Below are 12,711 nucleotides of genomic sequence, written 5' to 3'. Positions count from 1 at the left end.
CGGTGGCTCATGCCTGTAATCCCGGCACCTTGGGAGGTCGGGGAGGGTGGATTGCTTGAGCTCAGGAGTTTCAGACCAGCCTGGGCAACATGGAAAAACCCCATCTCTACAAAAAATATAAAAATTACCAGAGCATGGTGTCATACGCCTGTAGTCCTAGCTACTCAGGAGGCTGAGGTGGGAGGATCACTTGAGCCCAGGGAAGTCAAGAGTGCAGTGAGCCATGAATGCCCCACTGCACTCCCGCCTGGGCGAGTTAGACCCTGTCTCAAAAAAAAAGAAAAAGTTTGCTGGAAATATGACTAGACCCTTAGAACACACAGAGAACCAAACCAGAATGAAGGAGATGGGGGAAATTTTTTCTTAACTTAAAGGAAGAGCGAAATGATCAGAGTAAACCCTGGGATTAGGATGACAGTAGACTAGAAGGACTGGGTCCCATGAGATAGAACATTAGGGTAGAGTGCCCAAAGAAGATTGGCCAAGAAGACAATCGTCATAGAAGGCAACTCCCACTTATTCCCAAACTTTTCATGGGCTTGTTGTAAACAAGTTTTATTAATGCAGAAGCTCCTTTAGCAATGAATGTTCTCCAAAACTACCATTTGACACAGCAATCCCATTGCTGGGTATATACCCAAAAGAAAATAAATTATTCTAACAAAAAGACACATGCACCTGTATGTTCGCAGTAGCAAAGACCAGGAATGAGCCTAGGTGGCCATCAATGGTGGACTGGATGAAGAAAATGTGATACATTATATACCATGGAGTACTATGCAGCCATTTTTAAAAATGAATTTTTGTCCTTTACAGCAACATGGATGCAGCTGGAGGCCATGATCCTAAGCAAATTAATGCAGGAACAAAAAATCAAATACCACATGTTCTCACTTATACGTGAAAGCTAACCATTGATTTACACATGGACACAAAGATGGGAACAATAGACACTGGGGCCTACTTGAGGGGAGGAGGGTGGGAAGAGTATGAGGGTCAAAAAACTACCTATTAGGTACTATGCTCACTATCTGGGTGACAAAATCATTTGTACACCAAACCCCAGCAACACACAATTTACTCATGTAACAAGCCTACACATGTACCCACTGAACCTAAAATAAAAGTTAAACAAAAATGAAACCAATGTTCTCTTCTTTGCTGATTGACATTCCCTGTGTTCTATTTCCACCACTCAAAAATGTTCTGAATTATTTTCCAATATTGGATATCTTTCCCCAAGTATGAAAATGCTAATATAGACACAAATTAGTTTTCAGCTGGATCCAGACTCTGTTGCCCAAGCTGGAGTGCAGTGACATGATCTCAGCTCACTGAAACACTGCCTCCCAGGTTCAAACAACTCTCCTGCCTCAGCCTCCTGAGTACCTGGGATTACAGGCGTGTACCACCACGCCTGGCTAATTTTTGTACTTTTTTTTTTACTAGAGAGAGGGTTTCGCCATGTTGGTCAGGCTGGTCTCGAACTCCTGGCCGCAAGCAATCTGCCTGCCTTGGCCTCCCAAAGTGCTAGTATTACAGGTGTAAGCCACCGAGCCCAGCCAGAGCACTGAATAATCCTAAACACTCCATGAACTGATGATAATCATCAACCCCTTAGTCATCAATATCTTTCTTGTTTTCAGTTTTATTTTACCTTCCTTGATGCTGGTATTGCATTTTGTTGTCGTTTTGTTTGTTTGTTTGTTTTGAGATGGAGTCTCGCTCTGTTACCCAGGCTGGAGTGCAGTGGCATAATCTCGGCTCACTGCAACCTCCGCCTCCTGGGTTCAAGCGATTCTCCTGCCTCAGCTGGGACTACAAGCATGCGCCACCACGCCCGGCTAATTTTTGTATTTTTTAGTAGAGAAAGGGTTTCACCGTGTTAGCCAGGGTGGTCTCAATCTCCTGACCTCATGAGCTGCCCACCTCGGCCTCCCACAGTGCTGGGATTACAGGCGTGAGCCACCGCGCCCGGCCTTCTTGTTGTTTTAAACGGAGTTTCGCTCTGTCACCCAGGCTGGAGAGCAGTGGCATGATCTTGGCTCTCTGCAACCTCTGCATCCCCGGGATCAAGCGATTCTCCTGCCTCAGGCTCTGGAGAAGCTGGGATTACAGGCACCTGCCACCACACCCTGCTAATTTTTGTATTTTTAGATTTTTAGTACAGACGAAGTTTCACCATGTTGGCCAGGCTGGTCTCAAACTCCTGACTCAAGTGATTCACCCACCTTGGCCTCCCCAAGTGCTAGGGTTACAGGTCTGCACCACTGTGCCTGGCCTGTTGCTAATATTTCAATTTAAAGTAATAAAAATGGAATAAGGACCAGCATAAATATAATTGGTTGAGGCCATCTGGGGCCGAGGAAGAGCAGGGGCACAGACATGGTCCAGCAAAGTTCAGTGTGGAAGGAGAGCACTGTATGGGCAGGGCAGTAACCAAAAAAGAAAAAAGAAAAACCAAGAAAGGAACGGAAAGCGTTGGAGCCAGGTAGGAAGGTAGGAACTGGGGTCAAATGTTGGAAGTTGACTGGGAAGACATTAGCATACCTTCAAGTAAAGGTATCCAAGGCTTATTGATTAACTGTTAAGCATATGAATGTCAAACTCAATTTTAATCCTACTTCTATCATTTACTGACCTATGAAAATCTTGATGTTAATGTACAGAAGTGACTGCAAATCACATAAATGCATGCTGCTAGATCCAAAATAAGTGTATCCTAACCCAACCCCACCTTAACAAGATCCACAAAATGCCTGTGACCTCTCTAAAGCCACCAAAATAAAAATTGTGATGGAAGGGAGGTCAGAGTAGAAACAGGAGCCCTAGCTGATTGTGGTTATAATATTTTACTATTGCAAGCTCTACAAAACATGTGACCATGTGAGCATATTGCTAGGGGTCTTCCCAGGGCCTTGGGCTCCACAAATAAGGGGCTACAAGGCTTAAGCTCCGTTAGCCTCATGAGAAATCCAATTTTAATCCTCCAGCCAGACCAAGGTCTTCTCAGAACTGGCACCTCTGGGCCTGAGTCAAATGTACTAATATGGATCTATCATAGATTTCATCTTTTTAGAATTTCATGGCCGGGCGCGGTGGCTCAAGCCTGTAATCCCAGCACTTTGGGAGGCCGAGACGGGCGGATCACGAGGTCAGGAGTTCGAGACCATCCTGGCTAACACGGTGAGACCCCGTCTCTACTAAAAAATACAAAAAACTAGCCGGGCGAGGTGGCGGGCGCCTGTAGTCCCGGCTACTCGGGAGGCTGAGACAGGAGAATGGCGTAAAAACCCGGGAGGCAGAGCTTGCAGTGAGCTGAGATCCGGCCACTGCACTCCAGCCTAGGCGACACAGCGAGACTCCGTCTCAAAAAAAAAAAAAAAAAAAAAAGAATTTCATAATATATGTATCAGTGAAGTGCTGCATACACCACATTCAAAACGAAAGTTTTATTTCTAGACAAATCGGACCTGTGAATATATTGGTGCCAAGTAATCTGTTTAACAAACAAACCACATTTACATTCAGAATGGCATCTGCAGGGGTGAGATGGCGTTTTCCACTGGATCCCGGAATGGCAAGAAGAGGCCCTTGAGCCTCAGGGGTTACTAACAGGTTGCTTCCTTCTAACAGAAGTCCCTGGGGACAGGAGCCCTCCGCTGTGATTTAAGGTGCGAAAAACTGACTATTTCAACCTGCTTGCTCCTTCTTTACATTTGGGAATTTCTAAATCTTTGAATGTTACAGCTAACTCCAAGCTAAGAAAGACCTCCCTTCTTTCCACATTTTGTGAAAAATCTTTCTCGTGACTAGGTACAGTGGCTCATGCCCGTAATCCCACCGCGTTGGAAGGCTGAGGCAGGAGTTTGAAAACATAAATATTTTACCATTGCTCTATGAAGGTAGCAAGGTTGGCATCCAAAATTCATGACCTCCAAGTGTCTTTTCTCTATACCCTATTACTTCTAATTATAGTTCAACACAAAAGGAAAAAAAAAAAAAAAAACTTGTATGCATTATCTTGTGTTCTGATTTTCCTTAATACTTTTAAATATTTACTCTGAAGAAAATACCTGGCCTTTTAAAAACTAAAAATGTTTGAAAATGATGACATTCGCTGAGTTATTGATGGATTAATAGTTAATTGGGAGTCAGCCTAGAAAATTCGCTTTGTGTTGCTTGAACTTCAAAGGGAAGATCATAGGAGTTGTGCTCTGATGAAACAATGAGAGCTAAAGTACTGTGAAATCCAGAGAGGTCAGTGGTTTGCAGCAGGACCAGACATTGGCCTCAGTATGGGCAGAACATGGAGGGAAGGTGTACAAAGGCACGTCAAAGATACACACAGCGGGACATTAGTTAAAGCAGCAAAAACAGATTTTATTTTATTTTATTTTATTTTTGAGACGGAGTCTCGCTCTGTTGCCCAGGCTGGAGTGCAGTGGCGCAATCTCGGCTCACTGCAAGCTCCGCCTCCCGGGTTCACGCCATTCTCCGGCCTCAGCCTCCCGAGTAGCTGGGACTACAGGCGCCCGCCACTGCGCCCGGCTAATTTTTTTCTATTTTTAGTAGAGACGGGGTTTCACCATGGTCTCGATCTCCTGACCTTGTGATCCGCCCGCCTCGGCCTTCCAAAGTGCTGGGATTACAGGCGTGAGCCACCGCGCCCGGCCAAAAAAAAAAAAAAACAGATTTTATTCAGTAACTACTGACAGTAGGGGAATGAGCTGGGCTCCACTGTGATTTGTGCAGAGGCGGTTCGAGCATTTTACAGGGAGAATGAATGAAGAATGGGCGAGTGTGAGGTCTCAGTAGAGTCAGAGAAGTGAAAAATTGCAAACGGTTCATCAGTAGCAATGCGATGAGGCCAGCTGTGTCTGTTAGCTGGCAATTATCCAAGTTAGGGTTCCGCCCTCCCACAGAGACCGGAAGACAGAGGCTTCATCCTTTTTGATGATTACGTTTCAAAGGAACGGCTCCCAGGTCCTTCACAAAGACATTTCTGAGTTCTAAGAGATACATGCTCACAATCGTAAGCCCTTTTTTGTAAATGCTTTAAGTAAGGGAGGTCAGGGGCCTATCGTCAGGGTTTGGGTAAAACAAACCGTAAATTCTCCTGGTAGTATTGAGCTTACTCAGGCAGGCATTTAATGGGGGGGGGGGTGGGGGGGGCTGGGGTCATTCTAAGGACACAGCCTTATGCTGCTAGAAGCCATGTGAGAGTTTGGTCTAGTTCAGGGGTTTGGACAGAGCTATATGCCAAGAGTTCTGCAGTTCTCAGGAGCATGAGGTTTAGGGGATAATGGAGATACTCATTACCCTAATTGTAGCGTCAGTTTCACAGGTGTGTGTGTTTAAGTGCGTCTGTGTCAAAACTCATCAAGTTATATCCTTGAAATATGTGCAGTTTACAGTGCGTAAGTTATACCTTAACAAAGCAGGGGGCTATTTCATTTTAGGCAGTTTGCAGAACACAAGAGACATCCAGAAGCCTGTCGGTACCCAAAGTGGTGTTTATTTTAAATGTTCTTTTTAAAACAGAGTGGAAAGCAGGAGGAGTTAAATTAGGATTTACAAGAAGTGATGTTTGGCAACAAAAGTTAAAAAGAGTGTTTCTTTACTTTGTACTCTAATTGTTTTATCCTTTGACTTATCTACTTTTTAAAAGTTAATATCTTTTTTTTTTTTTTTTTTTGAGACAATGGTCTCACTCTGTCATCTAGGCTGGAGGGCAGTGGCACAATCTTGGCTCAGTGCAACCTCTGCCTCCCAGGTGCAAGCAATTCTTGTTCTTCAGCCTCCTGAGTAGCTGGAGCTACAGGTGCACACCACCACACCCAGCTAATTGTTTGTATTTTAGTAGAGATAGGATTTCATCATGTTACCCAAGCTGGTCTGGAACTCCTGCTACTTGGGAGGCTGAGGCAGAGAATTGCTTGAACCCGGGAGGCAGAAGTTGCAGTGAGCCAAGATTGCATCATTGCACTCCAGCCTGGATGACAGAGCAAGAACTCCATCTCAAAAAAAAAAAAAAAAAAAAAAAAAATCAATTACAAAAGAGGTTGAATTAAATTTACTTCACAAGAAAGATCAATTTTTTAAATATTAAAAAGGTCTTTTTCTCAGAAACACTTTTAATTAGATATGCATGAACCACATGCCAATCACAGAATGGGGACCAACTGGGGCACTGACACATTCCGTCCTTAACCAAACACCAGTCAGGCTTCTCTGAGCCCTCTTCTCCACTAGGCCTAGACCTTGGCCTCAGTTCCATCCTCAGCTTGCAGACAGTCCAGGTTTATTAAGTATCCTGCTAATTCAATGTATCAAGAATCCCTCTGACCCTTGATATCTGATCACCCTGGTCCACCCTCAGCAAGAATCCTGTTAATTCAGTGTACCCAGAATCCCCTTACCCTGGATGTCTCCTGTTCCTAATTTTCCATCCACTGACCCCACCCCACCCCAATTCTGCTCCTTGGCTGTAAATTCCCAGCTGTCTCTACCACATTTGGAGTTAAGCCCAGTCTGTCTCTTCTCTTGTGATAATCTTTTATTTAAGAATACCTGGGAGTAGGAGAGAGAAATAAATAAAAATAAATAACAAACTAAGTGTAGTGGCTCATGGCTGTAATCCCAGCACTCTGAGAAGCTGAGGCAGGAGGATTGCCTGAGCCCAGAAGTTGAGACCACAGTGGGCAACATAGCGAGACTCTGTCTCTATAAAAAATTTTTTAAATTAGCCAGGCGTTGGCCGGGCACGGTGGCTTACACCTGTAACCCCAGCATTTTGGGAGGCCGAGGCGGGTGGATCACTAGGTCAGGAGTTCGAGACCGACCTGACCAACATGGTGAAACCCTGTCTCTACTAAAAATACAAAAATTAGCCTAGTGTGGTGGCACATGCCTGTAGTCTCAGCTACTGAGAAGAATCACTTGAACTCAGGAGGTGGAGGTTACAGTGAGTCGAGATTGCGCCACTGCACTCCAGCCTGGGCGACAAAGCAAGACTCCGTAACCAAAAACAAAAAAGAAAAAAGAAGAAGAAAAAAAAGCAAAGGAATAAAGAATCACTACTCCATAGGCAGAGCAGCCCACTAGGGCTGCTGGCTGTCCATCTTTGTGGTCATTTCCTGATTACATGCTAAACGAGGGGTGGATTATTCATGAGTTTTCTGGGAAAGTCAGGGACAATCCCAGAACGGAGAGTTCCTCATCTTTTTAGACCATATAGGATAACTTCCTGACATTGCCATGGCATCTGTAAACTGTCATGGTGCTGGTGGGAGTGTCTTTTAACATGTTAATGCAGTATAATTAGCATATAATGAGCAGTGAGGACACCAGAGGTCACTCTCCTGACCATCCTGGTTTGGTGGGTTTTGGCCGGCTTCTTTACCACAACCTGTTTTATCAGAAAGGTCTTTTTGACCTGTATCTTGTGCCAACCTCCTAGCTCATCCTATGATTTAGAATGCCTTCATCTCCCAGGAATACAGCCCAGTAGGTCTCAGCCCTATTTTACCCAGCCCCTATTCGAGATGGAGTTGCTCTGGTTCCAAGGCCTCTGACAAAAGGTTGAAACATTAGAAAACGTTTAACCGTACAACAATCAGGAGAAAATATAGCATAATTTTTGAAGTATAATTTCAAAGTGAGGAAGTATTTTCTAGGCAGGAAATGTTAAAAGCCCCTCTCCCGCACCCACCCCCAAAAAGATGATGAAATTGACTTCATAAAAATGTTTACTTTCTGCATCGCACAGAATATCAAAAATAGAATCAAAAGATAAATGGCAAGTCTGGATACATTTGCAAAATATATCCTAAATCTGAATTTACAAAGAACACCTAAAAACCTATTTATTTATTTATCTATTTATTTATTTATTTATTTAGAGACGGAGTCTCGCTGTGTCGCCAGGCTGGAGTACAGTGGCCCGATCTCGGCTCACCGCAACCTCCGCCTCCCAGGTTCAAACGATTCTCCTGCCTCAGCCTCCTGAGTAGCTGGGACTACAGGTGTGTGCCACCACACCCAGGTAATTTTTGTATTTTTAGTAGAGACAGGGTTTCACCATGTTGGCCAGGATGGTCTCGATCTCTTGACCTCATGATCCACCTTCCTCGACCTCCCAAAGTGCTGGGATTACAGGAGTGAGCCACTGCGCCAGGCCTAAAAACCAATTTAAACACAAATTAACAGAATATATATATTAGAAAATTGAACAAAAGAGGTGAACAGATGGAAGAAAGGAAGCTTTTAAGTACATGAAAAACGTTCAACCTAACTCACAATAAAACACACATACCATTTCTAGCTGACTCAAAATTCGATTATTTTCATTTGAGAGAGACAGGAGGAACAAGGGCTTTCATATTGGTGTGAGTGTAATTTGATACAAACTGTTTTGAAAGGAGCTGTGGCGGGTTTGGTGGGGACAGCAGGGAGGTTGGTGGGACGGGTTTGCGGAGGGCGTCTCGCTTTTTTGCCCAAGCTGGTTTTGAAATCCTGGGTTCAAGCCATACTTCCACGTCGGCCTGCCAAAGTGCTGGGATTACAGGTGTGAGCCACAGCGCCCAGCCATCAATTAAATTTCTAAGACAAAAAGGCAACCCTCTTCTTGCTTGAGTTGGTACTGTGTTCTGTCCCTGACCAGGGGTGTAACCGTGGGCCATTTCTTAATCTCACTATGCTTCCTCTTCCTCGTCTGTAAAACGGGATAAATAATAATAGAGTCATGGTGAACATTAAATTAGCTACCCATGTAAGTGCCTGTTCAAGGTTTTGCTAGGATTATTTTACATATTGCCCTATCTAAAACCAAGAAACAAGGAAATCTGCTCAGCCTTGTTCCTAAGACTAGATACAATTTAAGTGTTCATCAAAAGGCATAAAGAACTGTGATATATCCAAACACAGGAAGTAAAAGGATAAGCCAAGATGTATGAACGAAATAGGAAGATTTTCAGAATATTGTTGAGGAAATGGGAGCGGTACCTATGTGTGTTACCTTTGTACAAAAACCGTCAAGTGGCTTATAAAGTAAATATACATGTATACTGGTGAATGCATAGACGTTTTCTGAAGGGTCACAAAAGAAACAGCTAATCGTTGAAAGATGGGACGGAGACATCACTGTGAAATACATGGGGAATTCTGAATTCTGTGCATGATCAATTTTTTCACAAGCTTTTTTTTTTTTTTTTTTTTTTTTTTGAGACGGAGCCTCGCTCTGTCGCCGAGGCTGGAGTGCAGTGGCACTATCTCGGCTCACTGCAAGCTCCGCCTCCCGGGTTCACACCATTCTCCTGCCTCAGCCTCCCGAGTAGAGTAGCTGGGACCACAGGCTCCCGCCACCACGCCTGGCTAATTTTTTTGTATTTTTAGTAGAGACGGGGTTTCACCGTGTTAGCCAAGATGGACACCATCTCCTGACCTCGTGATCCGCCCGCCTCGGCCTCCCAAAGTGCTGGGATTACCGGCGTGAGCCACTGCGCCGGGCCTCAAAAAGCATTTTTAATTTAAATAAATGCAGTATGAGGGCAGTGAACTTGGAGGTAATCAGCAAACAGGGCGTGGCCTTCGTGATGTCCTTCGACTTAGTGGTAGCAATTTTTAGAGATGGCCCAAGCAAGGCTTAGAAGAAGGTAGGTGAGCCAAGGTGCAACACCCAGGAACCCAGAAGCCGGCTGGCCAGGCAGTGGAAAGGCGCAGGCGCAGGGGTGAGCGATGCCTCCGTGGAGCGGAACCGCCTGCACCTCCAGAGAGGCGCCACACGGGGGCAGCCTCGGAGGCCGACTCCGGGCCGCGCGCTAAGAGGAACCCAGCTGGTGCAGCAGGCGGGGAGTAAGCCGCAGAAAACCCGTGAAGCACAGGTGCGTCGCCAGCTTCTTGGTGCAAAACCCAACACCTGGCTCACAAAACAGAAGGTAATACCCCTTGGTTCCACTGGGGCTCGAACCCAGGACCTTCTGCGTGTAAAGCAGACGTGATAACCACTACACTATGGAACCTCGCAAGAACCAATGGCTTCTCCAGGATTTAATAACTGTTCCAAAAGACGTTTTGGCACCGGGAAATGGTTATGTGGACTTGACATCCGGCGATTGTGCACAGAGAAAAACTTTCAAAAGGATTCCTCATTTTCCAGTGTTCAAAGGAAGACGACCGCGCAGAAACATTGTAGAAATGTCTGCGTCTCCAGCTTCCTGAAGCAAAACCCAAGATTGGGCTCGCAAAATGTTAATACTAAGCATTTTAGAGAAAGGAAAGAAAAGAAAAGAAAAAAGAAATTGGAGACCATGTCGTGGTTCCACTGGGGCTCGAACCCAGGACCTTCTGCGTGTAAAGCAGACGTGATAACCGCTACACTATGGAACCGCGTGCAGAGTTTTGACGTCTGGATTTAATAATTCTGCATAAAGACATGTTAGCAACATGGACTGAAACGGATTTACTGCTCAGCAATCGTGAACAGAGAGACAAACTTACACAAGAATTACAGATTTTCCAGTGTAATTCCTACCCACACTCTCCTTAGAGGCAAAGGTTTCACACTTACTCGTGGAAAGAAAGTGCCTCCCCTGATGTGTTCATCGCGGAGGGGTTGTACGTGTCTGGCTCTGTGGCGCAATGGATAGCGCATTGGACTTCTAGATAGTTAGAGAAATTCAAAGGTTGTGGGTTCGAGTCCCACCAGAGTCGCTTTTTGTTTGAAGGAGGGCAAACGGAAAGTTAGGCAGAGGGAATGGATATAAAATAGATGAAACGAAAAACATCTACCATTTAAAATTTCCAGAAGGATGTGAATTGCAGCTAATTGCAGTTCCTGGTTATGTCCCTTCACTAGAAGGCGTTAAGAATCCCACTCCTCTATCTAACCTTTTCTCCTTCACTTTTATGTGGCCCCAGTTTCTGGTGACGAGATAAAGAAATTAGGGAAAGGTAATCAAAGTCACCAAGTTATTTCTCCTATATTATTCTTTTATATCAGGAATAAAAGTAATTTTAAATTGTTCTAAAACTTTAGTCGCCTAGTGTTACCCGAGTTGCCTTAAAATAAACCGTCGTTTCATCAATTACCAGAATGGCCGAGTGGTTAAGGCGTTGGACTTAAGATCCAATGGATTCATATCCGCGTGGGTTCGAACCCCACTTCTGGTAAAGGTTAGTTGTTTTTCCGAGCAAAAACCTTTTTTCCTAATCCTTGGCAATCCATTTTGCAATCTTAGGCGTCCAGATAATAATAACTATAGTTAATATCATTTTGCCAGAAACCTTAAACATGGCGACAGCTTCATAGTTTATATTTTGAAAAGTAGAAAGAAAACGTCTGAAAAAAAGAAAGAAAAGAAAACGTCTGGGTCCAGCTATACTACATGGGGGTGAGGGAGCACACAGAGAGAGACCCATTGTGCTGCAAAAACGTTCACTCCGAGTCGACAGTTATTACTTGAGTTCCTATTACGTGCCACGTACTGTTCTAAACACTGGGGTTGTGGTGATGCAGGCAGGTTTTCTTTTCTTTTCAAGTAAAACAAAAAATACAAGAGCCTTACAATCGAGACCACTGCCCAATACCACTTACATGACAAAGTGACAGAAGAAAAATATGGGTTAAAAACAAGCAGACAGCTGGGCGCGGTGGCTTACGCCTGTAATCACAGCACTTTGGGAGGCCGAGGCGGGAGGATCGCGAGGTCAGGAGTTCGAGACAAGCCTGGCCAACATGGTGAAACCCCGTCTCTACTAAAAATACAAAACTTCGCTGGGCATGGTGGCGTGTGCCTTTAATCTTAGCTACTCAGGAGGCCGAGGAAAGAGAACCGCTTGAGGCGGAGGTTGCAGTGAGGTAAGATCGCGCCACTGCACTCCAGCCTAAGCGACAGAGCCAGACTCCCGTCTCAAAAAAAAGTGGAGGTTCAGAGGTTTGGAAAGAAACAGGCCAAAGGCTAATAACCCGTGGGACTGACCTCACAAGGCACAGGCAGCTGGTTTCCAAGGGGTCTGGTTTTAGTTTTCTTCCTTGAGCCGAGACTGGCCATCTGATGTGTAGGGATCCGCATCTTCATTTGTGAAAACCGTACCTGTCAAATTTGTGATTTTTCAATACCAGCAACTCCCATCCAAAGCAATGAGGCATGGAGGGAGTCCCCCAGAGGAGGAAGTGTGTGATTTAACCCTTCTCTTCTGGCTCTTTATAGAGAAACTTCAAAGGAAGCTTTGATCTAAGGTGCCACCTATGCCATCCCAGAAGCATGGAATATTTTATTAATAACAAATCATATTTTTCACAGCACTTTGCTAGGCCGTGGCAGGCGGATCACGTGAGGTCAGGAGTTCCAGACCAGCCTGGCCAACATGGTGAAACCCCGTCTCTACTAAAAATACAAAAATTAGCCGGTCATGGTGGTGGGCGCCTGTAGTCCCAGCTACTGGGGAGGCTGAGGCAGGAGAATCGCTTGAACCCTAGAGGAGGAGGTTGCAGTGAGCCGAGGTCGCGCCACTGCACTCCAGCCTGGGCGACAAAAGGAAAAAAAAAGAAAAGAAAAAGAAAAAAATCAGAACGTCCTCTCATAGGTTTCATTGCCATTCCTCAAGATGTAGTCATTTTAACAGGTTGTTTTCTATCTTTATAGACCTTCTATGTATATGCAAGGAACATTTATATATAATTATATGTAGTATTAAAGGATATATGTT

General features: G+C 44.8%; 4 non-coding genes across 4 annotated transcripts; 2 read left to right on the top strand and 2 right to left on the bottom strand.

Moving 5' to 3' along the window:
* Nucleotides 1–9,949: 9,949 nt before the first annotated feature.
* On the bottom strand, nt 9,950–10,022 carry TRNAV-UAC (transfer RNA valine (anticodon UAC)). Its single transcript has one exon. It is a non-coding gene; the product is annotated as a tRNA-Val (tRNA).
* A 294-nt stretch (nt 10,023–10,316) lies between these two features.
* TRNAV-UAC (transfer RNA valine (anticodon UAC)) lies at nt 10,317–10,389 on the bottom strand. Its single transcript has one exon. It is a non-coding gene; the product is annotated as a tRNA-Val (tRNA).
* A 238-nt stretch (nt 10,390–10,627) lies between these two features.
* Nucleotides 10,628–10,713, top strand: TRNAR-UCU (transfer RNA arginine (anticodon UCU)). The gene is given in 2 exon segments: nt 10,628–10,664; nt 10,678–10,713. It is a non-coding gene; the product is annotated as a tRNA-Arg (tRNA).
* A 376-nt stretch (nt 10,714–11,089) lies between these two features.
* On the top strand, nt 11,090–11,172 carry TRNAL-UAA (transfer RNA leucine (anticodon UAA)). Its single transcript has one exon. It is a non-coding gene; the product is annotated as a tRNA-Leu (tRNA).
* Nucleotides 11,173–12,711: the final 1,539 nt, after the last annotated feature.

This window comes from Macaca nemestrina, chromosome 12, assembly GCF_043159975.1.
Source record: "Macaca nemestrina isolate mMacNem1 chromosome 12, mMacNem.hap1, whole genome shotgun sequence".
Lineage (NCBI taxonomy): Eukaryota > Metazoa > Chordata > Mammalia > Primates > Cercopithecidae > Macaca > Macaca nemestrina.
This window is presented reverse-complemented; position numbering and strand designations above follow the sequence as displayed.